Here is a 24,044-nt window from a genome sequence, read left to right on the forward strand (position 1 = left end):
AACAAACATTGATGACTGACAGGAAAACAAATCAAAGTCATAACGAAAATAACCATAGGATTCTATACTAAACCATTTCTAGGATATTAAGTTCGTGGTGGTGCAGAGAATCCAGTTTCAGGCTAAATAACCTTGTCCATTATTGTCATGTTCTTCTCCTTTCTCATCCTGACTTCATTTTGACTCAGTTATTTAATTGTTTAAATAACGGGGTGATTGGCTGTAGTCTGAGCCCCCTCAAGAGTAGGGGAGATTTATCAGGTGACATGTAGTCCCTTACCCCTGTCTCAGGGTGGGTTAATGCAGATTTATGAATATGTAGTCTTAGGAATTTTTCTGTGATAACTTGGGCTGTTTTATATGATATTTCCAGTTTTAAGACACACATCTCTGTCACCTCCGAGTAGAATTTTATCCTTTGCTCCCTTCCTTGATCTTGAAAAATTAGATCACAGCTTATTTTATAGGTCACAGCAGTGGAGCAGCAAAATCAGCATGTACTTCACATTGTGCCTTCCAGTAACCCTTTCATTATTCCATGATCTTGATTTTTTTAATCAGAGTTGAGAAGAAAGTATGGATTTTATGCACTCCCATTTTATAAATAGTGAGCACATTGCTTTGTCACAGATAACATATCATGTCAATGTATGATATCCTGAAGACTTTGGTTATGCCACAAAAAGAACAATTATGAGTTTATTATTTGTTTCAAATCCAGCAAGAGTGATTATTTTAGAGCTAGTACTTTTTCGGTCTGTTTTGCCCACTTTTAAAAAGTAGTATACTTTTTTTAAACCATACTTAGATCCTTCTCATATTTGCTATAGACTGTTGCAATGTCCTCTGGATTCTGCATATCTATTAAAATAGTCATGGTACATACAAGACCCTACAATATTTTTACTCTACTGCCATGGGGTCAGCTAGCTAGCAGATGAAACAAAAGTTCCCATAGATGTGGTGACAACTTTGATAGGGCTGATGACAGTAAGAAAATAGATAAGACAAAGCAATATCAGCCTGTATTCCATAAGAAAGACAGCGAGGAGGGGTAGCATAGTGCCAAGCACAATGGAGCCGTGGTCTGTGGCTGGGGCTGCTAGGAACTGCAGTAATACAAATAAATAAAACTGAGAGAAAACAAATGTTAGGTAAAGTTTCGAAGAAGGATTTAAGATGTAAAATTACTGGTACTTGATATTGTCCTTTTCATTATTCTGTTCACTTAATTATGCTTTTACAAGACTCTTATGAAAAAGCGAGACAGAGAGAGAAAGAATGAGAGCATGGAACTTAACTCTTCCTGGAAGTCTGGCAGAGGAGAGAAGAGAGAAGCATCTCTTTGCTATAGAAATCTTACTGTTTCTTTTGCAAATCTTGAGAGAGGTCAAAAAAGAAGAACCAGTGTGACCCCTGGAAAACAGTCTCTTTCAGCTCCCTTGCTTTGCAAAGGATATACTTCTTGTCTTGCAAATGGAGCCGTTTGACAATCATTGCTCTCTGTATCTGGTTTAAGCTTCATCTTTGGTGCTAACAACTAGTGAACTTTTGACCTCCCTATGTTGCAGTAGAGTTACAGTGCCAATAGAGGTCAAGGAACAACTTTTCCACAAAGATCAGTCTCTGACAAACCTTTTTCTTTGAGTAACCCCACAACTTGGATATTGGCCTGACTGGACTTGATTTTAAGATAATTCAGGGCTGTTCCAGAGAAAGCAAAGGCAGTCATCTACTACTGCTTTACAGCCCACATACACTGGTTCCTTATTTTTTGCACATTTTCCCCCCCAAATTTCTCCAATTTGTTTACTTTTACATCTTCAAGTCATATATGTGAGCTCTTTCCTGTGGCTCATATTTTTTTAATAAAAGAAAAGGTTCCTTCTGTTCTCTGCAACAGGACAGAGTCAAAAGTTGGACTATTTGAAAAGGCATCGGAGCTCTAAAACTTTCTCTTCTCAAAGTTTCCACATAAGTATATTAAATACAAAAGAGAACTGGTTGTTTTTAAAAAAATTAAAAGGTCTGCTTTGCACCACTGAAAACCAAGGATTTCAAGGTTAAGTTCTTTTACTTTACTGTGAACTTATATACTTGTGAAACACAAATTAACAACAGAACATGAGTCAAATTTAAATTTCATATTTTTGTCACTTTAAAATAATTTAAATTGTGTTTCACTGAAGACTTGAAATGTTTTATTATTCTAATTAAGACACTATTCTATCATTTAAGCTAAGGTTGTGACCTACGGGCAACATATTTAATACTCTTTTCCAGTCATTTCCAGCCAGCTTCAAAGGCGTCAAAGGAGTCAGTGGATGCCGCCCAGAGGAATTCTGCCCTGATACGTGAATGGACGGAGGATCGGAAATAGGCCCCACAGTCACAGGAGACTCCATTGGCCAACTGGTTTTATAGATGGCCAGTTTAGCCAGGGCCAGGACGAGGTTGACCAGGAGGTCCCATGACTTTGTATGCTGAGCTACATATTAGGCATTATTCAACAGCCCATATCCCAGGTAAAACTCAGTGTGAGTTTGGCCTGTATAAGGACTGAAAGGCTGGGCTCATTCATTATATGTAAGTTGATGGATTTATTATTTAATTGCTACGATTTCTTTGAAATAGCCATTTTAAAATGCATATTGTTCTGATACTCTGTAGTTACTTTTAGGGTCCTTTAGGTTAAATGTGATGATCTACTGGCCATGTATATAGTTATGCAGTCAGAGTACTACAAGTCCTAGTGAAATTTTAGATATTTAGCAATTCAGCATGAAATATATTTTTGTTACTGTTGTTGCTTTGTGTTTTGAAGAGATATTTCCAGATAAATAAGCCCACAAACCTACATACATGATTGTGGTTTTAGGTACAAGTCAATATATAGTTGCTTAAGGGGTGCAGCAATATTATATCCAGAGGATACACCTACCAGTGTTAAAACATTTCGTACATACTGGTGTATAACAATGTTGCATTTGTTTAAAATACTTGCACATACCAGGTTTTCTACCTGTGTAAAACAATTCTGTAACAAATTCCAAATTAACCTATTCTATCTACTTATACAACAATGGAATGGCACAACAAATCAATACAGGGATGCTGGAACAATTTGTATAGTGGGGTTGCTGAGTGCCACGGAACCAAATCCTATACATAATGGAAACCACTTCAAGCAGCACTCCCAGCACCCTTAGTTCCAGCACCTATGAAATAATTACATTATATAATGAAGTAATACTTTGCCCTTTTTGCATTGAATTATAGTCACTAAAATATCAATTAATTCCTGTTTAAAATATATATATATATAACTTCTAAACAATTAAAGATTTGTTGATAAGTAGACTTAGGCTAAGTCCTGCTATTTAAAATTTAAGCTCAGAGCAATTTCTGCATCAAAGCTAAAGTGTAAAAAAAGTGTTTTAGAAATAATAACTAATGCTCAGCACTTGAACAGACCTTACCACGTTCAAAGTGCTGAACAATTATTAATTGATCAAGAAAAGTTGGCAGCCCCTGAACTATATCACTAATGGTGCTGCTATAGTAACAAAATGATCTTTAATCACCTTGAAAGATGTTGTATATATCATCATGTTTAGGAATTTGGACTAAGAAGAGGTGCTGCTGATAGAAGTTTATTTTTTATCTAGTCATCACAGTTAAAATAATACTTTTCTATCAATTTCTCAGCTTCTTGTTAAGATTTGCTGTGCAGAGATGCAATTATTTATTCCAACAAAACCTGTAATCTTGGTGCTATTATGAGCCTGAATCTCCTCTCACATTGGTGTTACACTAATGTTACTCCACTGATTTCAGTGAAGATGCTCCTGGTTTACACCAGCATGTACATGAGAGGAGAACCGCGACCTTTTTTACAAAAAGGCTGTTTGCATGAGTGCGTTTGAATTTTTAGTATTACAGTAATAAGTAGTATACAGTAGTACCTCTAATGTGGTCCTCTTCTTGCTTCTCTCTCAAGTGACCCTCTGACGTAAAGAGTTAGGTCCTCTACCAGTTGCTTTGGATACTCCATCTTTCTATTATTACCCTCTGGAGGTTGTCTTGCATTGGCAAGATGTGAGATCTTGCTGGCCATTCTGTCCTTCCTAACAGGACAAAGCTTTATTTGTTTGCAGAAGCAGAGAGTATCTAGTGACCTTTTTCTTCTAAACTCTTTTCCTGCTGTGCAAACTCAGTGGGAGTCCCCTGGCTGCTTTAGGATACAGCACTACTAGTAAAGGAAGTAGTAAGTGCTTTCTCTCAGTCAGTATGGTCCTTTTGGGATCCAGCTTCACCAGCCCATTGCTAAAGGATTCCCCCCCACACACCTCCAGCCTACGGGGGATCCATAGGACCTGGAAACCAAATGATTACAGGGGACAACTAATGAAATAATAGAGGCAGGAGTGAAGTCAAAGGGTCAAACGAAGGGAACCAGATGGGGACACCGAGCAGAGAACCTCGGACAGCGCCCACTGCTCCTCGAAGGCATCAAGGGAGTCAGTGGATGCCACCCAGAGGAATTTTGCCCCGGATACGTGAATGGATGGAGGATCGGAAATAGGCCCCACAGTCACAGGAGACTCCACTGGCCAATTGCCTCACCCTGGTTTTATAGATGGCCAGTTTAGCCAGAGCCAGGACGAGGTTGACCAGGCGGTCCCGTGACTTTGTGGGGCCACAGACAGGGAGTGCATAAATAAAAAGGTGAGGGGAAAAGTGCCACCAAAATCTTAACAAGATGTCTAAGAGGAACCAGAATAGGGGCTGCAGCCTGGCATACTCCAAGTAAATATGCACCAGGGTTTCCCTCACACTGCAAAAAGTAAGTATGGTGGCAGACCCTCCTGTAGCAGCAAATTTCCTTGTGTAATACAACTTTATTCATTTTGAAATTGCACTAAAACACTTGGTGGCTCTTTTTAAATGCAGATATCACAGTCTGTGTATAAAATATATGTGTGCACAAATATAGTAAGTTTTTTATGTGTAGTATGAAAATGTCCTTCTTCTAAATGTTTGAGATGCATTTTCCTATGACCTTTCATAGGGGATAGGGCAGTGTTTGGTTTTAAGTAAACAAGTGCTGACCAAAAAATGCAGTCCTCTTCTTGCTGCAAATTGTGCATCAGGAACAGTAACACTAGGGCCACAAAAAGAAGTATTGGGAAATCACCTTCAGGTTTGATGCTCATTCACACACAGTTGTTATCCATAGGTCACATTGGGAATAAAGTGGAAGGTAGTGCCTTTTACCCAGACAATAGTGCCAAAAGACTATTATGTAATAAACCTCCCCCCTCTCTTTTAGATGCAATTATCTAGTTAGTTCAATATTCATAATTCTGTTGGTAGCCCAAAGTTACTGTGAGAAGGGCTTTTCTTAAAACACCTGTAAGCTTCCCCCAAAAGGTCCTTACTCAGCCAATGAGTACACTTTTATACACTCTTCTCCATTCACCAAACAACTCTCACTCCCTATCAAATGATACTTCACTAGTACCTGCTCTTTGATTTCCTCTCCTCCCCAATAAAGGTTGTCAGCTGTAGTTCATCAGGAGGGCTAGACTGCTTATCCTGGGGCTTTAGCCATACATTTCAACCACAACACATACCCCCCATAGTCAACCCCAAGCTTTCCCCCAGGTGCTCAATTGCCTCCAATGCAGGATCTGAACAGTTTGTAACAGGTACTATATATGCTTCTACCCTGATATAACACAACTCAATATAACATGAATTCGGATATAACACGGTAAAGCAGCACTCCAGGGGGGCGGGGCTGCGCACTCAGGCAGATCAAAGCAAGTTCGATAAAACGCGGTTTCACCTGTAACGCGGCAAGAATTTTGGCTCCCGAGGACAGTGTTATATTGGGGTACAGGTGTATTACAAACCTAATACCCCTAAAAATGTCAGATAAAATTGCTTATTTTTAAACTTACTGGGCTGAAATCCCAGCTTCACTGGAGTTAATGGGTGTTCAATGAGGCTAGGATTTCACCCCTAGCTCTTTATTATTTTTAGTTATGGATGAAGGTAAATAGAGGGGTGTGTGTGAGAGAGAGAGGGAGGGTTAGCAACATTCTTTTGTAATAGCAAAATTAGGGACATTTCCAAAATCACCACCTTTGTTCTCCTTCAGCCAACCAGATGGACATGTGATAAAATAGTGTGTGGGTTTCACAGCTCAACATAAATGTTACTCACCTCATTTTCACTTTGTCCATTGTTAGGAAAATTGTACAGAGAGCTTTTAAAAGGGTGATAATGTGGGGACTGGGCAAGGTAAGATGAATGCTGTGACTCATCAGTGAAAATCCATAAGCTAGCCCTTGTTTCTGTAATGTAAAATGTGTTCTAAGCATTGAATTAAGATGTGTAAGCATTGCTAGCAAGTCTCGCTATGGCTTATTGTAAAAGGAGGTGTGACAAAGTTCCTCCTCTACCTTGGTGGGTCCTGCGCTTATTGGCGGATTTGCTCATCTCAGTGATCTTCCCCTCTGGTGGAACCCACAGTCTGGGTCAACTCCTCCTCTGTCTGATCAGGAGTTGGGAGGTTTGGGGGGAACCCGGGCCCGCCTAGGGCCCTGTGGATCACAGCTGTCTATAGTGCCTCCTGTAACACTGCATGACAGCTACAAATCCCTGGGCTACTTCCCCATGGCCTCCTCCAAACACCTTCTTTATCCTTCCTCCTGGTGTCTGATAATGCTTGTAGTCCTCAATCCTCCAGCAGCACACCCTCTCGCTCTCAGCTCCTTGCACCTCTTGCTCCCAGCTCCTCACATGCAAATCTCACTGACTAACTGGGAGGCTTTTAACTAGTTCCAGCCAGCCCTTGATTGGCTTCAGGTGTCCCAAACAATGTAGCTATCTCCACTGCCTTCTAGAAAGATCTTAATTGGCCCCAGGTGTCTTGATTAACCTGGAGCAACTGCCATTTGGTTACCATGGTACCAGGGATTTGTTTAGCCTTGGGCTAACATACCTGTTCCTCACTACTTTACTGTAGCCATCTGGCCTTGCCCCATCATAAAGGTTAAAATTGAGCGTCGTCAGTTTAATGTTAACTATGGTTTGCATGTTCATAAAGGTTTGAAGTTCCAGAAAATAAATGCCCTGCTATACAATTTTTTTGAAGTGTATGATTGCACAAAACTTTCAAAGTATAATGAAAGTCTAAAAGAAATATAATTATTATTGTTGCTTTATCACCTCAAACATGTTGTTGTAAATTGTCATTATATCAGATGAGTTTGGTAACAGGTTTTCCATTTTGCACTTTATATGACAAGGTGATTCATTGTTTAGTGCAGTTTAAGATGTCAGTCCTTCTGGAACGAATCGAGCTGATGTGCATATGAGCACTCCTCCATCAAAGTATATGATTAAAGAAGGGTTATTCTTCTGAAATATTGTTACCCTACTTGCCTGGGATACAAGTGTTTTCTTTATTGAAATATAATTTATCACAGTTAGCTTCATCTAGGTAACCATATATATGTTACACATGGCATATGGGAAGCCTGGTACAGTTACCCACAGAATCATATTTCAGATAATTTCTTATACTTCAGCACAATAGCTTGTCAAGTAATTGGAATCATTTGTTTCTGACAGATCACATCTTTGTTTCTCAGAACATAAGTGTTAGTAAAAAAACAAAATCAAACAAGTCATAGGCATTACCCTATAATATCTAGTCCCCGACAGTGGCCTATTCCTGATGCTTCAAAGGAAGGCAAAACTTCTCCATCTTTGCTTTGGGCAAATGGTGCAAACCAGTAACGGGGGAGGGGGAGGCTGGGAAATTCCTTCTGGTCCTTCAAAAGGCAGCAGCTTTCTTCATGAAGGATGAAGTTTGCTTTCAATGATCATTAGTTTGGACTAACCGGCTTTCTTAGCACAACTGACTATTCTATATTTAGATTCCTTTACAATCCCACCAAGGTATTGGACTCAGTAATTTCTTGTAGAAATGAAATTCAACAGATTAATTATGTCACATGAAGTAATACAGTATCTCCTTCTGTCAAATCTGGTCAAATTCAGTGAGTGATTTAGAATTATGTGGCTGGAAAAGAAAAGGAACAATAGATCTGTCTTAACAAAACCATTCATTATTTTGCATACTATCATGTCTGTCGTGATAAAATGATCTCAAATAGTTTTAGGTACATGCTGTAGGTGCACATATTACTCTACATTTTTCTCTCCCATGCATATTATTCGTATAATTGGGTCTTTGGGAAACTTTTAATCTTCTGCCAGCTGTTCTAAATACAATAATCCACTCGAGCATTTAGCACCCCATTCTGCAAGCTGAGGAGCACTTCCTACACTTCCCTTCCATTCTTATTCCCAGGCGCTACAGGGTAATGAATGCCACAGACATACTGATCCATACATTAATATTTGACTTCAGTGGTAATTGAGGATTAGAGCTGGGCAAATAATTGCTATTTTTGGTGGCTGAACTGAAAATCAGGAAGAAATATCCATTTCAGGTCAACCTGAAATGACTTTTTTGTTTTATATTTTTTTCCTCAACAAAACATCCCCAAAATTGTTTTGAATTTAATTAAACTTTTTAGTTAACCTGAAATGAAATGTTTAACTTCATTTTCAGGTGTTTACCCTCTTTAAAAAAATGAACACACCTAAATTTTGAAACCAAATGCTTTGATTATTTTGGGAAAATTCCCCTCCTCTTCTTTTTGGTTGAAACTATTCACCAAATTTGACCAAATTCATCAATAGTTTGAGCTGATCCAAAACTGCATTTTTCAATGATTAATCTATTTGTGCAAATTTTTTGCCTGGTGTGCTGAAGATGGTTATTGAAAACACTTTTACCCTTCCGAACAAAATCAGACACCCTTCCCAGAAAGAAGTAACCTCCCCTTCCTCACCCTGCACTTACTGCAATAAAATGTGAATTCGATGACAATAATGCTATAGATTGATACATTTAGCAAACTGAAGATTTTAGTCAGAAAAATGTGTATTCATTAATAGCATTATTTTACATATTACAATAACAGGTTCTGCATGAGAGATCAATCGGTTTCAACACAGTGGACGTTTCTACCATGCTCCAAATATTTTTATTAGAGACAATGCTCATCAGCCACCTATGAAGCTCCTCCCTCTGTGCCTGCCTCTTCATTTTTATTCTGTCAGCAGCATGCCCTTGCTTTGCTGGGCAAGGCTGGCATACAGATCTAAATTCTCCCCTAGTCTGTCTGGCACAGCTGTAGCCATTAGATGCATGCTGGCCACACATTCCTCATTTTACCTCCTGGATCCCTTACTGTTCCTTCTCCCCAGTGCCTGCTAGTTGCTGTACCATAGTACTGAGGTTACATGATTCTGTTAGCTATTATTTTAAAATGTAAGGGCTAATTCCCACTTTTGGTTATAAAGCATGTGAAAAAGAAAAAGGGCAGAACATAAATGCTTAGCTCATGGTGCTGAGGGCATCTTGTTTTAGTTAATCTGGGTCCCCCAAAAGATTTAAAAAACTGAAGTAAAAAACTTCAGGGGCAGATTTGGTAAATATTTTTATTCCAACCTATGGCATGAAACAGAGAGAAAGATTTTTATATATCATTATATTAGCATATGAATACAGAGAGTTATGTGCATGGCAGAAAAAAACCACTAGTGGCTTCTCTTCGCAAAATAGTGCCACAAGCAGCATGGATCAATTGTAACTGGCATGGACACTCAGTGGCCTAGTGGAGCCAAGAGGTTTGCTTTGACTTTTGCCACAATTTTAGCAATCAAAAATAAATATCTACAGTCTGTTTGCCACTTTAAAAAAAGAAGAGGCTCCACTTTAAGGTAAATAAACAACCCCCTCCCCCCCAAAAAACCCCTACCACACATAGAGAATTAGATCTGTCTAGCATCACTGAGTCAATATAAATAACAATCAGTAAATGGGACCATTGTAATTCTACAATGCTTACATCATCTTTGATTAAACCATTGGCTGGGGACTATAAGGATTTATACAGGGATTTCTTGATGTGGTGAGGGGTTGTTTTTTTTTGGTTGGTTGGTTTTGGTTTTTTGAGGGGGGGGGGGAGGATTGTGCCTGATAATGTAAGATAATAAAAATCATAGGATGAGAAACCTGTCTAGAGTGTACAGTTTCAATTCTAAGCATGTCAGAAATGCCACAGTTGAATTTGGTTCAGATTTGGCCCCCTGTTCCTTCTGGAGGTACCACACAATACATGTCCTCCAGAGCAGCATTATGTGAGCTACAAGTTTACAGCTTCCTGAGCAATGGCAATAACATCACTACTCCACCTCAGAGGACAGCAGGTTATTCCTACTGGCATTAATCCTTATGGGGAGGGGATACCGTTGGCTAGAATGTGGGGATGCAATAATATCACCCTACAGAGTCTAGTTTTAATAGACAGTATTGACATTGTAAATGAGCTTCAGGAATGATTTACACTTTTCAGATACAGCTTGAATTCCTGTTAAACTACATCCCTTGCTCTTTGGGAAAACTATCTTGTGAAATGAGTTAAATCTTACATGTGCCCCTCCATACCCCACCCATAAAGACACTATAGTTAGTTGAGGCTCGCTTTGCACTTAAAATACAGATTTAGTCTCTTGGTTTTGTATGAAAAATATAGCATATTCTCCCCACATGTACAGGATTACGCCTTGAGTACAGAATTATATTTCTGAGAATTTACAAGTAAACCTGTTGTTTGAGTTAAAATTAATATAAAAAATAGGTTCTTTTAAGAAATGTGGCATATGTATGTGTCTTTTCTTATTCCTAAATGATCTTGTCAGACTCTTCAAATTTCACTATAGCTAACATTAATTGCAATATTGTGCATAGGTTAATTTGAAGAAATTAGATTGTAATTCATCTAATGATTGTTGTGTCTAATTGCTATGGCCCTACAGACAGGCTCAGGTTAATGGCTTAAATAACTCAAGTGACAATTGTGACATCAGTGGTAACAACCAACGTCTGCCATTCCTTTACAGCTAGTGGGTGGGTGGGTGGGAGAGGGTCTGTGGCCTGCAATGTGCTGGATGTCACACTAGATGATCAGGCCTTCGAGTCTATAAGCTAATTTGCATGGAACATTTTGTTGGGTGTAATGACTTAGTGGTCTGAAGGAGACTGTACACATGTCAAGAGTTCTCATTGGTAAATCACTGGACCCAAACTGTCACTGTTAATTAAAGATTTCATGGCCAGATGCTAGCTTGGTCATCAGTGTTTGAAAGTCTTCCAGCTGCACTGTTGCCCTCGCTCCACAGCACTGCTGGAGGAATTGAGCAGCACAGAGGGAGCCCTTAAAGGGCAAAGACTTTGGGTCTCAGGAACTGGACTTTGCGTGCATCCCTTCACACAGTACTGATCTCACTAATACAGCACACCACTCAATAAGTCAACTCCATATTTAGGACTAAAGTTATCAGTACGCTTTGGCTGCTTTAGTCTACTGTGAATCTGCCTTCAAGAGTCAAAATTAAAAAAAAATGTTTTAAGGCTGATACTACATATCAAAGTAGTGCCCAATGGAGGAAGCAGTGGACTGACAATGACTAATTAAATAAGATGGCTAGCTACATATCATCATTATAAATAGTGCATGATAGCATTCTCTTTTTGGGGTTTGGTCTTTTTTAGTGTTCATTTTTAATCATTTAAAAAAACCTAAATTCCAAGCCAACTCCCCTACCATGTTAAAAATTAATTAAGGTTGAGTATATGTACCAGTATGTTAAAGATTTTAAAAAATTAGATGGCTATTGTATATTAAACCAAAACTAACATTAGAAACCCAGAAAGTTCAGAGTTAAGTTTACACACAAAAGAAATCCAAAGATGTTAAAGTATGGAAACACACAGTTAAGGCAACTAAATAACCTTAATTCTGCCCTGTGGTGATGCTGAGGGGTGGGGATTGCATATGCTATTAAAATCAGTCTAATCTAAGCCCATAAACACTCAAATGCCCTAATTATGAAGTTATAGTTATTATATGACATCACTAAAGGGCAAAGTTAAGGTTATTTGTGTGCCTTAAATGTACATTTCCATACCTTAACATGTTTGGATTTCTTTTAAATATGACTTTAACGTGGAATTTCCTGAGGTTCTCATGCTTACTTTTGGGATAATTACAACATCCCTCTAATGTTTTCACCCTTAAATTACTGATACATACTCTTAACCTTAACTCCATCAAAACAGGGGTTTTGTCTGGGAATAAATTAATACTTACTATTTTATAAGATTTTACATTTTCAAAGCATTGTACTAACAATAACTAATTCCATGCATGATGCAATTTGGAGCTGTCATGGTATAATTCCCCACTCTGAACCTTAGCGTCCAAAAGATGGGGTACCAGCATGAATTCCTCTAAGCTCAATTACCAGCTTAGTACTTGTAGCGCTGCCACCAACCAGGAATTCCAGTGCCTGGTACACTCTGGTCCCCCCAAAACCTTGCCTGGGGACCCCCAAGACCCAGTCCCTCTGAATCTTAACACAAGAAAAGTAAACCCTTTCCCTCACCGTTGCCTCTCCCAGGCTTTCCTTCCCTGGGTTACCCTGGAAGATCACTGTGATTCAAACTCCTTGAATCTTAAAACAGGGAGGAAAATTCACCTTTCCCCCTCCTTCTCTCTCCCCCCTCCCAGACTCTTCCTGAGAGAGAAAGTAATCCTAACACAGAGAGAAAATAAACTTTCTCTCCCCCTTCCCTCCTTTCTCCCCACCAATTCCCTGGTGGATCCAGACCCCGTCCCCTGGGGTCTCACACCAGAATAAAAAAACAGTCAGGTTCTTAAAAAGAAACTTTTAATTAAAGAGAAAAAACAGTAAAGATTATTTTTGTAAATTTAAGATGGAATAGGTACAGGGTCTTTCAGCTATAGACACTGGGAATACCCTCCCAGCCTAAGTATTCAAGTACAAATTAAAATCCTTTCAGCAAAAATATAAATTTGAACTCCTCCCAGCCAAATACACATTTGAACTCCTTCAAGCCAAATACACATTTGCAAATAAAGAAAACAAGCATAAGCCTAACTCGCTTTATCTACCTAGTACTCACTATTTTGAATCTATAAGAACCTGTATCAGGGAGATTGGAGAGAAACCTGGTTGCACATCTGATCCCTCTGAGCCTCCAGAGTGAACAACAACCAAATTCTAACAGCACAGCACACAAAATTTCCTCTCTCAAGATTTGAAAGTATCCTGCCCTCTGATTGGTCCTCTGGTCAGGTGACAGCCTGGCTCACTGCTCTTGTTAACCCTTTACAGGCAAAAGAGATATGAAGTACTTCTGTTCTATTAACTCTTACTTATCTGTTTATGACAGGTGCACAGTAGATTTATGATCTGCTCCTTGAAAATGTTTTATTGAATCAGAGTTGAATAGATGCATTCTGAACAAATAATTAATCGTTATATGACAAATGTGAGCAACTGATGTTGATAGAGTTAGCCTGAGAAGTTAGATACACTGCTCCGGAGGCAATAGATCAGTTGCCACCAATTGTACAAAACTCCTTTTAAAGAAATACTATTATTTACTAAATACTATTATTAGAAATAAATTTGTAGAAACTTGTCCAAACCTGGGGATAATAAGCCCTTGGCACTCAGACCTCTCCAGCACAATTCTTGATATCTTAAATCAAGACTGGATGCCTTTCTAGAAGGTAAGATTTAGTCAAACACAGGTTACTGGGCTCATTGCAGGAGTACCTGGGTGAAATTCTATGGGCTGTGCTATACAGGAGGTCAGACTAGATGATCTAATTGTCCCTCTCTAGCCTTGACATCTATTAATCTACTCCTGTCCATCATTCTGAAGGAAAAAGATTGAGGCACATTTTCGTTTACTGTGAAGCAAACAACAGGAACAGTGTTGTGAACATTTATGCTACTATGTGAGATTTGTAAAGTAGAGTTAGTAGGAAAAAGTCTGTCCTCTTTTACAGTTCAACACTACTGACTTCAGTGGAGATGTGAATTAAGTGTAAATCAGGGCCCTCGATTAAGGACTGTGGAATAGGTATGCACTTGATTCTTAATGGTATATGCAGGGCCGTCCTTAGGCATAGGCAGAATAGGCAACGGCGTAGGGCCTCACACTGCCTGGGGGCACCACTCTACAGGCAGCCCAGACAGTGTAGAAGCAGGGCTGCTGGGTCCTAGAGAGAGCCAAATGCAGCACAGTCTGAGGGACGGGATTGGCTGCTGGGGTCTCTGGGAAGGGGAGGGGGTGGGGGTTGGGAAAGGAGCTCACCTGTGAGTGTGACTCTTTCCCCCCGGCTGAGGTCAGGTGAGGCTGTGGCTCTGGAACCAGTATCCTTTGTTGTCTCCCATAAAATCCATTCTTCTCCCCCCCGCCCCATGGAGCACCCCCTCCTTTCTCCCTCCTCCCCAGGAGCACCCCTCTCTCTCTCCTCCCTCCCCTCCGTCAGGGCTGGATTGGGTGAGGTGCTGGGGGTATGTGGGGGGAGGGGAGGCTGGCTGCTTGCTGAGGAATGAAAGTGGAAGTAACTCACTTCCTGGGCAGGCAGCCAGAATTGGAATGTCACACAGGGTTTGGTTGGGGTTAGCCAGATGTGTGACAAATCGGGATTGGGGTAGGATGAGCAGATATCCCTATTTTATAGGAACAGTCCCAATTTTGGGGTCTTTTTCTTATATAGGCTCCTTTCACCCCCCCCCCATCCCTGTCCTGATTTTACACACTTTCTGTCTGGTCACTCTAGGTGGGGGTAATTGGTGCCTATATAAGACAAAGCCCCAAATGTCGGGACTGGCCCTATAAAATCAGGACATCTGGATCTGGCCACCCTAGCTGGGGAGCGCCTCTCCCCCGGGCTGGCAGCTGCCAGCTATCCATCTCATCCGGGGGGAGCTGCATAGGGCAGGATGAGCTGCTGTGGCTCCATGGGTGCCCTGTCCCTGAGATCAGATGCTGTGCTAACTTCACCATGGTCCATAAGGCTGGTGGTGGTGCCCATTGGCCTGTGATTGGACCTGAGGGTTTGCTGCTACTGTTGCCACTCTGCACCCCAAGAGGTGGATTTTGGGGTCCTGCAGTTTTCCACCTATCTCCTCCTCTACTGCAGCTGTTGGACCAGCGGGCTGGGGGGTGAGCCAAGCATGAAAGCAGTACTCTGTTGCCATTTAGATTGTCATTTAACAACTTTGTTTGCCAAAAATTCTTGCTAACAATCCTGAATCCAATTTCAATATTATTTAAAAAAAAATCAATATCTTAGCCAAAAACAGAAAATTAAGTTGTTGACAATTATTAGTGACAGGTTTGGTTTGAGGCAGGGAGTGGGCCAGTTTTCATCAGAGAAACAAAAAATGTTGACTGACTTTCCTATAGCCTGTTACTCCTGATAAGAGCCCTCCAATAACTGTAATATGCTCATCTCGTTACTAGTGTATAAAGCAGGGGTCGGCAACCTACGGCACACGTGTCAAAGGTGGCAGGTGAGCTGATTTTTGATGGTATGCAGCAGCAGGCTGAGCGGCTCAGCCCATCACTGCTCTGGAGTTCCGGCTGCTGCCCTATTGCCAGCTGGGATACCAGCCATCGGCCCCACTCAGCACCTGCTGCTGGCCTGGGGACCCCCAAGGAACCCCAGGCTGGCAGTGGACTGAGCAGGCCAGCTGAACCACTCAACCTGCTGTCAGCCTGGGGTTTCATTCACTCAGCCGGCAGTGGGCTGAGTGGGCTGGTGGCGGGCTGAGTGGGCTGGTGGCGGGCTGAGCAGGGCCGATGGGGGGTTGAGTGGCTCAGTCTGCTGCCAGTCTGGGGTGCCAGCAGCACTCAGCCTACTGCTACTCCAGGGTTCCGGCTGCCGGCCCCTTGCCAGTCAGGAGCTCAGCCGCCAGCCCCACTCTGCCTCCTGCCAGCCTGGGTGAGCAGAATCCCAGGCTGGTAGCGGGCTGAGGGGGGACTGGCGGCCGGGATCCTGGCTGGCAGGAGTTGGTGGTCAGAACCCCAGACCAGCAGCGGGCTGAGCAGGGCCTGGGATCCTTGTCTAGGGATCCAGCCACCAGCCCGCTGCCGGTTTGGGGTTTCATTTACTCAGCTGGCAGTGGCCTGAGCAGGACCGGTGGCCAAGACCTCAGATAATAACAATAGTTTATTTATATAATATAGACATAGAGAGAAACCTTCTACAAACATTAAAATGTATTACTGGCACGAGAAACCTTAAATTACAGTGAACTTGGCACACCACTTCTGAAAGGTTGCCGACCCGACCCCTGGTATAGAGTGACCATATGTTGTACTAAGATTCTCCTGCTTTTTTTTTTCCCTGTGAGTCAGTATAACTTTTGCCAGCCCAGAAGTTGGGCAGCCAATGTTTTACGTTTTCACAATGTTTTCTCCAACTTTCATAAAGTAAATACATAGTTAATATGAGTTAAAAAGGCCAGGGACACTTCTTTGTGAAGAATCTGTACAGCAGGTCATGCCCATAGATGATCCAGAAAAGAAATTTGAGGTTGAATTTTTTAATGTTGTGATGGATAAAGCAGTATCTGCTGTTGATGAAAGGTTTAATACCTTGCAAGTACACCATGAACAGTTTGGATTTTTGTATGACATAACTAAATTCAACGAAATAGGAAAACAAGAGCAACTAATGACAAAGTGCAAGAACCTAGAGAGCCTCCTGAAGCACGGTGATAGTTTTGATTTAAATGGACTTGAACTGTACGAAGAATTGAGTACACTGTCATCAATGTTGCCACATGCAAAATCGGTGATGGACATTGTACAGTTTATTCATACCCGCAAACTTGTTGACATATATCCTAATGTGTACATTGCCACTCGTATTCTACTGACAATTCCTTTAACAGTAGCGTCAGGAGAACGGAGTTTCTCAAAACTAAAGTTCATTAAAAACTATCTCCGCTCTACAATGAGTCAGGAACGCTTAAGTGGTCTTGCTATTCTTGCAATCGAACAAGACACGACTTTGTCTTTGTCATACGATGACATTATTACTGATTTTGCAGCCAAAAAAGCCAGAAAGATTGCTTTTAATTAAAAACAAATCTTTGTTTCAATACCTCTTCATATAAATTTCCAATAAATTTTTGATAAATTAAAAAAAATATATTATTTGCATCATTCTGTCATATCAGAATTTTTTCTATAGTGCTGCTTCTTTAGTGCTAGTCCATCAGCATTACAGTGTGCTTAATTAAGTTAAACTGGTTTTAATAACGTGAATGTGGCAAGTTTTCCAATACTGTAAGCTTATGTTTGTGTTGCTAAGAGCAGATCAGGCACAGGGGCACCAGTTTAATAATCTCGCCTAGGGCACCATAAATCCTAAGGCCGGCCCTGGGTATACATGCACGTAACTCCCAGGCACAGCGATGGAAGCCTATTGCTATCTTAGTGTGTAAGGGCTGGTCTACACTGGAGGGGGAATCGATCTAAGATACGTGAATAGCGTAGCTGAAGTCGAAGTATCTTAGATCGATTTATTAAATAGTACAACATAGAGTATATGTACTGCTTATATCCCAAACAGTATTTTGAAAGTTTAGATTAGTAGTTTGTGGGGACTACTTTTCATGACTTTCCAGGTTTGTGAGGCTTTCTATTTTCTGACACAGGCGTTTCATAATTTTCAATATATAGACTAGATTAAACAACTGTATCACATCAAGGTCTTTGACATCAGTGTGAATTTAATGTTTGAAATTCAAACAGTATTTGAGGGGCCAGATTCTGGCTGTCTGAATACATGTACCTCTGCATCAGGAAAACTGTGGTCAGCAGTAGGAGCACAGAGTGGAGTTTATCATCTGGATTCTTCATCCTATAAAAAGACACTATTCCGCGTGGCCTTCTTTGACTTACCTGATAGAAAGGCACAACATGATGTGACCAGTGTGGTCAGGGATACGATGCAAAGTTTATGTCCACGTGTATGTATATACAGCTGCTTGATAGAGCATATCTTCCAGAAGTGCCCCCTGGATCACAGTCAGGGGCGGCTCCAGACACCAGCGCTCCAAGCGCGTGCCTGGGGCAGCAAGCCGCGGGAGGCGCTCTGCCAGTTGCCGCTGGGGTGGCAGGCAGGGTGCCTTCGGTGGCTTGCCTGCGGAGGGTCCACTGGTCCCGTGCCAGCGGGAGGTCCGCCGAAGCCGCGGGACCAGCGGACCCTCTGTGCTTGGGGTGGCAAAATGTCTAGAGCGGCCCTGATCACAGTCCCACTGCGCATATTTTTCCTACTCTTAGTGGATGCCATTCATTCTATCTGCATAAAGCCAGACTATTCAGACTCTAGATGAGTGGAATGTGAAGCGCTCAGGGAGATGAAATCCAAGTTGCAGGGCATGGGCTGCTGTGCTGCCTCCTCACTACCCGCAGAAGCTATTGTTGGGTGGCCTTTCTTATAGTCAATGTGCAGCCAGTATGCAGACCCTTTCTTCAGCGTATGGACAGTGCACAGGCAAAAACTCCATGCATTCCCTATGTAGGGTTAAGTGGGCCAAGGGATTTGTGCAAGTCTCCTGCACCATAGATGATTTTCACCCAATTGAAATAGAACATGAGGTGGCTGTGTATGCGTTGGTGTTAGACAGGATACGAGCTATATTAATGCCACTTTTGCAACTCTTTTAGGGAGCGGGCCGTATAACTGTTTCCAAGCGCTAGACACAATTTGGCTCTAAGCATATGGCTTTTATATGATATGAGTGAATGCTGTATAGTGCATGCCAGAGATTTGTTTTCTTTCAGAAATCAATTTATATTGACATCAAAATCCAATATGCTCTCTGTGAGAAGAAAAATAAGAAAATATAGAGCTTATAACCATGCTAGTAAAGAATATTTGATAATGAATGGCCTTGAATCATAGTTATAAAAATGATACTGTACTTTGTCTCCTGAGATCAAATAATATAGTTCTGCAAACACTAGTTAAGTCAAGGTGTTCTCCACCTCTCAGGATTGAGCCACATAGCCTTACAAGTTTGAATTGTGACCATATACTATTCCAAATACTGTATTATGAATTATTGGCTTTATGGGTGTGATTATACTATTACTTTCACTTAGAAAAACCAATAAGTGGCCACTGGCCTAATAAAGCAGAAGCACAATACAATAACTGATGGAGTTCTGCAGTTTGTTGGCTGAGCTGACAGGCATGAAAAGCCTCTAACTTACGAGTTCTGTTCTCATCATCAAGATATGACTGCAGTCAAAGTGAGTTAGGTTAAAAACAAAGTGCTAAGACAGACCAAGATATACTTCAAAACTTAATTCCCATTAACCAAAAATTAACCATGATAAATCAGTAAAAATTCATAATTTTAATAAAAAAATAGACTGGCTAACCTCTGTATGATTTTATGAGAAATTGCACCTAGAAATTATTTGGCATTTTCCAATATTCTGTAAAGAGTGTTTCAGACCTTCAGTGTGCTTGGGTTTAACTTAAACACAGTTCTGGACTGGAACCGTGAGAATATGCAAGTGGAGAACACGTCATAGATTCAAAAAGGCAATTGCAAGGAATTTTTCTCAATTTTTTAAGGACTTCATTCTCATCTACACTAAGGCTCTTTTACAGTGCTTTGGCCTTGTAAAAGGGACTCAGTGGAGATAAGAGTCAGGACCTACATGTTTTTCTCATCATTATAAGTGAAAAATATGCTCCTGGTAGCTTGAAACAGTAAAGTTTTCTTACCAGTTCCTCCACTATTATATGGACATGCCAATGAGGTATTTTAGGTTGTCTTCTAAATTCTGGCTAGGCTACTGGCATTTTATTAGATTGACTGATTTTATTAAGAAAACCAATACTGAAAGATTTTGTTTGTTTAAAATAATCCCCCACGCACATAATAGAAAAAATATATATTTTAAACAGATAAAATAGAAAACAGCAGGCCCAGTTTCTAGCCTATTAAATGTAGCCTCCATTTACAATAGAGATTTTTAGGGAAGAGTCATTTTTGCAGAGATACTAGATAGAGCTTTCAGCATTGTTTTAGCCACCAAATATGTTTTTAGAACAAGATAAAAACATTTAAAATGAACATAATCTAAGTTATTTAATTTAGATATAATTTAGATTATTCAAACAGCCTAACTGTAAAAGTGCTTATATAAATATAAACAAACCTCATTCAATGGGACTATGTAAATGAATGATATTCTAAGAGACAGAAAGTGTCCTAACATCCAACATTAAACTATTAATAATAAAGAAATAAAGGTTTCAGATATATGTATACTTGTCCTTTGGGAACTGGTGTTGCAGTTTACTAGATTCATCTGTCTGAATGTTTGCTTTTCCATGTGTGACCAGAAAGATTTTGAAACTCCTTAGTTTGCATGACCTTCACTTTGGAGCCATGCAGCCCAAACCTCTTGACTGATATGGAAACTCTAGACTCTGTGAAATATTGCAAACAATAACTTTTCTGTATTTTGATGCAGTATTTTTTTTCTTCGGATGTAGGTAAAACAGATAACCAATTTTGCTTTTTTTCCCCCAATAAACAATGTTTATTATGCCAATTCTAATTATCATGCAATCTAATGGTTTTAAGGCTTATATTTTTAACATCACTGAACATCACAAACATGAAAGCATTTTATACTGTCATTATACATCGGTGTTTGTACTTGGTTATACATATATACAGAAATTATTCACACATCTTAACCTTGCTATTTCCTCCTTTGAAACCAACATAATTTTACTCTGAAAGCAGCTTTTTAATAAATGGTATAAGAAATACAGCAAGGCACACTTTTTTAAAAAACTTTTTTCCCTTTACCACCTCAAGAAGCATAAAAACCCAAAATGTTGTACTTAATTCAGTAGAATGTCAACAGTTCCCAATATACAACACTATGTAGTTGTTTCTTGAAGTGTTGCATAGATTAAATTTTAAAATGAAATAAATGACATTGATTTTAATTGCTTAACTTTTAGATGTATTGAATTAGGAGGACTAATGACTTTTCCTTTTGCTGCAATCAAATAAAATTGTAATTTTAAACATAAAATAGTTTCAACAAACATATGCATTATACATATATATATGTAGTGACATATATATAAAATTTGATACATGAAATAAGAGAGTACTGACCGGTACAGCTCTGTAAAGATGAATCAGACTGATCATGATGAATTTGTGGAATTGCAAAACTTTGAAGAATGTAACGGGTGATAAGTATTACAGAAGCATTCAGTTTAGGTAGGGTGGGTAGTTAGAGGTAGCTTGGGAGGGGAATCCACATGAAAGCAAATGGCTTTGCTATACTACAAAATGATTACTGAATTAGGACCAGCATATGTAGTCTGATCAGAAAACCAACATGACAAATCACATTTGGAAAGAAAATTTATCTTGGGAGACAGTATAACGAGAGGCAGTGAATGATGCAATGGCATTGGAGGTCATCCCATGGTTAACAGGATGAACCTGCACCTGAACAGCAGCCAAGTTTCTAAAAGGAAACGAAAAAAAAAGTGAAAGTATGTTATATAAAATACAGTTTTATTTGCAAAACACAAGCTCTTCCAGAACAACTGAAGATAGCCATTATACGATTACATGCCAAAGCCTTTAAATGCACAGGCATACAGTATATGAACAACGATTTTTAAATGCCTGGATTCAAGTTAGAGTAAAAAATGTCTGTATCGATGTAGAAAACTCATTGATTTTTTTAAGGACGTAGTTTCAAAACAAACGAGGGAAATCATCAAGTGTGACCTTTTCCCTGGATCCTGTCCTTATACTTACCTGTGAACTTACCTTCAGCACACTCAAAGGTGCTCCGATCAATAACAAAATATGAATCTGCCATAGCCAAACAGAAAGGGATACACAATATTTAATGGACACGCATAATTTATGTACGTATATACAATGAGATTTTAATATAAAAGGTGAGGAGGGGTATCACAGAACTATTTGGACATTTCTGGCACCAGTAATGAGTTAAATTTTCATACTATGGAATTTAACCAGCTTGGAGTTTAGGGTTAAACTATTCATCAAAGAGCAGAGGCTTATGATGAGGATTATGAAGAAATAACTGTTGGAATACAGCTAAAAGATTAGTGCAAAGTACATCTCTTAGGCATTTCCAAGGAGGCACTCCAGACATGCATTATATGCCTTCCAAATAAAGCAGAAATATCTGGATCTATCCAGTTACCTTCTCCTTTGATCTTATTTGCTGTAACTGACCTCTCTATATTTTATAGAAAAAGTAAATTACATGAAATCAATGCAAAAACAACATGCATAATAATGAAGATATCAAATTTGCTCTTTTTAAATGTTGGTGTGGGTTTTAATCAGCTCTATAGTGAGAAAAGTCTCAGTGTTGGACAGTACCTGTTTTCCAAAATCAAAACATCCACAGATGATAATATAAACTAGCTATTTCTACCATGTAGGTAATATTAAGTTTTTAAATAAGTCCTCTGGTGGAATTTTCTGCTATACTGAAATAAAATATCATGACTATGTTGTAAAAAAAGGTAAAGAAACACTGTTGTTTCTAGTGCCCCACTAAATCTGCAAAGAGAAATGGTAAGAAAAGGTTTAGGTCGTTCCTGCAGCCTAATTTTTTTATATTTAAATTATTACACATTAGTGTCTGTATTCCACTGGCCTTGAATACTGTTTTTTTCATAGAATTATGTAACGACTAATACTTTGCATTTAGATATCACATTTTATCCGTTGATCTCAAAACAGTTTTGGGTGAATGATTTAAGCCTCAGAACTCCCCCCATCAATTATTATCCCTGATATTTCATTGTTAAAGAAACTGAGACAGAAAGGGCTTGAGTGATCTGCTCAAGGTCATACAAAAAGTCCATGGCAGAGCTTGGAATAGCAGCCAGATTGTCTGACTAGCAATCTTGTGCTTTAGCCACAGGACCATCCTTTTCCTCTAGGTTCCTCCTGGCTACAGTCAGTTACAGTGTATGGGATAAAACCAGTTTATTTTTCTTAAGACCGAGCCATAATTTTTTTCCAACGTATGTGAAATTTAAATTGTATGTTCTATACAAAAGGATGGAAATATCTTTTATGACTTATGTGTGACCATAACAGATCGCACACAGAAATCTAATGTATTTTCCAGAAAAGACTCTGGGAACATCACATAAGGTCCTGTAGTGGGCTGATCCCTGCACACACTGAATATGTGACTATGAATCCTGATTCCATTGGTGAGTCATGGGTCATAGTGACAGCAAAAGATTGCATGATCTCATATGCAGGAAGGCTGTTCTTTCAAGCTGTCATCTCCTTGAGAAACAAAATGGGTATCCCTTTCTGAGCACCTCTGCTGTATATTGGCTCATATAGTAGAATAATCAGTTCTGATAGAGGTATTTTTGAAGCTGCTTATAGAATTGCTGTTACTTTCCCTTAATGGTCAGTTTTACAGCAAACTGATAAGGAACGAGATTGCAATTTAGATACATTTGGTAGAAAATATATTTCCTCCACTATAGCTTTTATCCTCTTATACAGCCAATGCAAACATAGCTTGAAAGAAGATAAAATTAGCCAATCTACATTAGTAAGTATGCCTTTTGTCAGCTTCACAATCTGAGTATATTTTTAGAGTATACCTATACTATAGATTATTTTTCTCTTAGTATTGCAGCTACACTTGGAATTACACATTTTAATGAGCTTAGAGCACAGGTGCTACAGGAAAAAAAATAATGGTGTTTGCCATTTATCTTTCAAATTAAATAATGTGTTTTTAAATAGTAACTTTTTTCATAATATACTTATGGGAACAACATTTATCTGTCACATTTTAAAAGATGTATTAGTAATAAATGTAAATTACCTTTAGAAAATCAGTAATTAGGCTCATCAAAAAATAAACAATCTGCCACCAAAAAGATAATCTTTAGCATAGTTAAGTATAATAACTGTTATTT

At 39.5% G+C, this 24,044-nt stretch overlaps 1 protein-coding gene across 3 annotated transcripts in view; it reads right to left on the reverse strand.

Annotated features, from left to right (window-relative positions):
- Positions 1-21,187: 21,187 nt before the first annotated feature.
- AKAP6 (A-kinase anchoring protein 6) overlaps positions 21,188-24,044 on the reverse strand; it is a 404,712-nt gene continuing 401,855 nt past the window's right edge. For all 3 annotated transcript variants that reach the window (XM_030559312.1, XM_030559313.1, XM_030559311.1), the window contains one exon: positions 21,188-21,568. The gene's annotated coding sequence lies outside the window, so the exon portion shown is untranslated. The remainder of the gene's footprint in view (positions 21,569-24,044) is intronic.

The sequence above is a fragment of the Gopherus evgoodei genome, chromosome 4, assembly GCF_007399415.2.
Source record: "Gopherus evgoodei ecotype Sinaloan lineage chromosome 4, rGopEvg1_v1.p, whole genome shotgun sequence".
NCBI classification, from domain to species: Eukaryota; Metazoa; Chordata; order Testudines; family Testudinidae; genus Gopherus; species Gopherus evgoodei.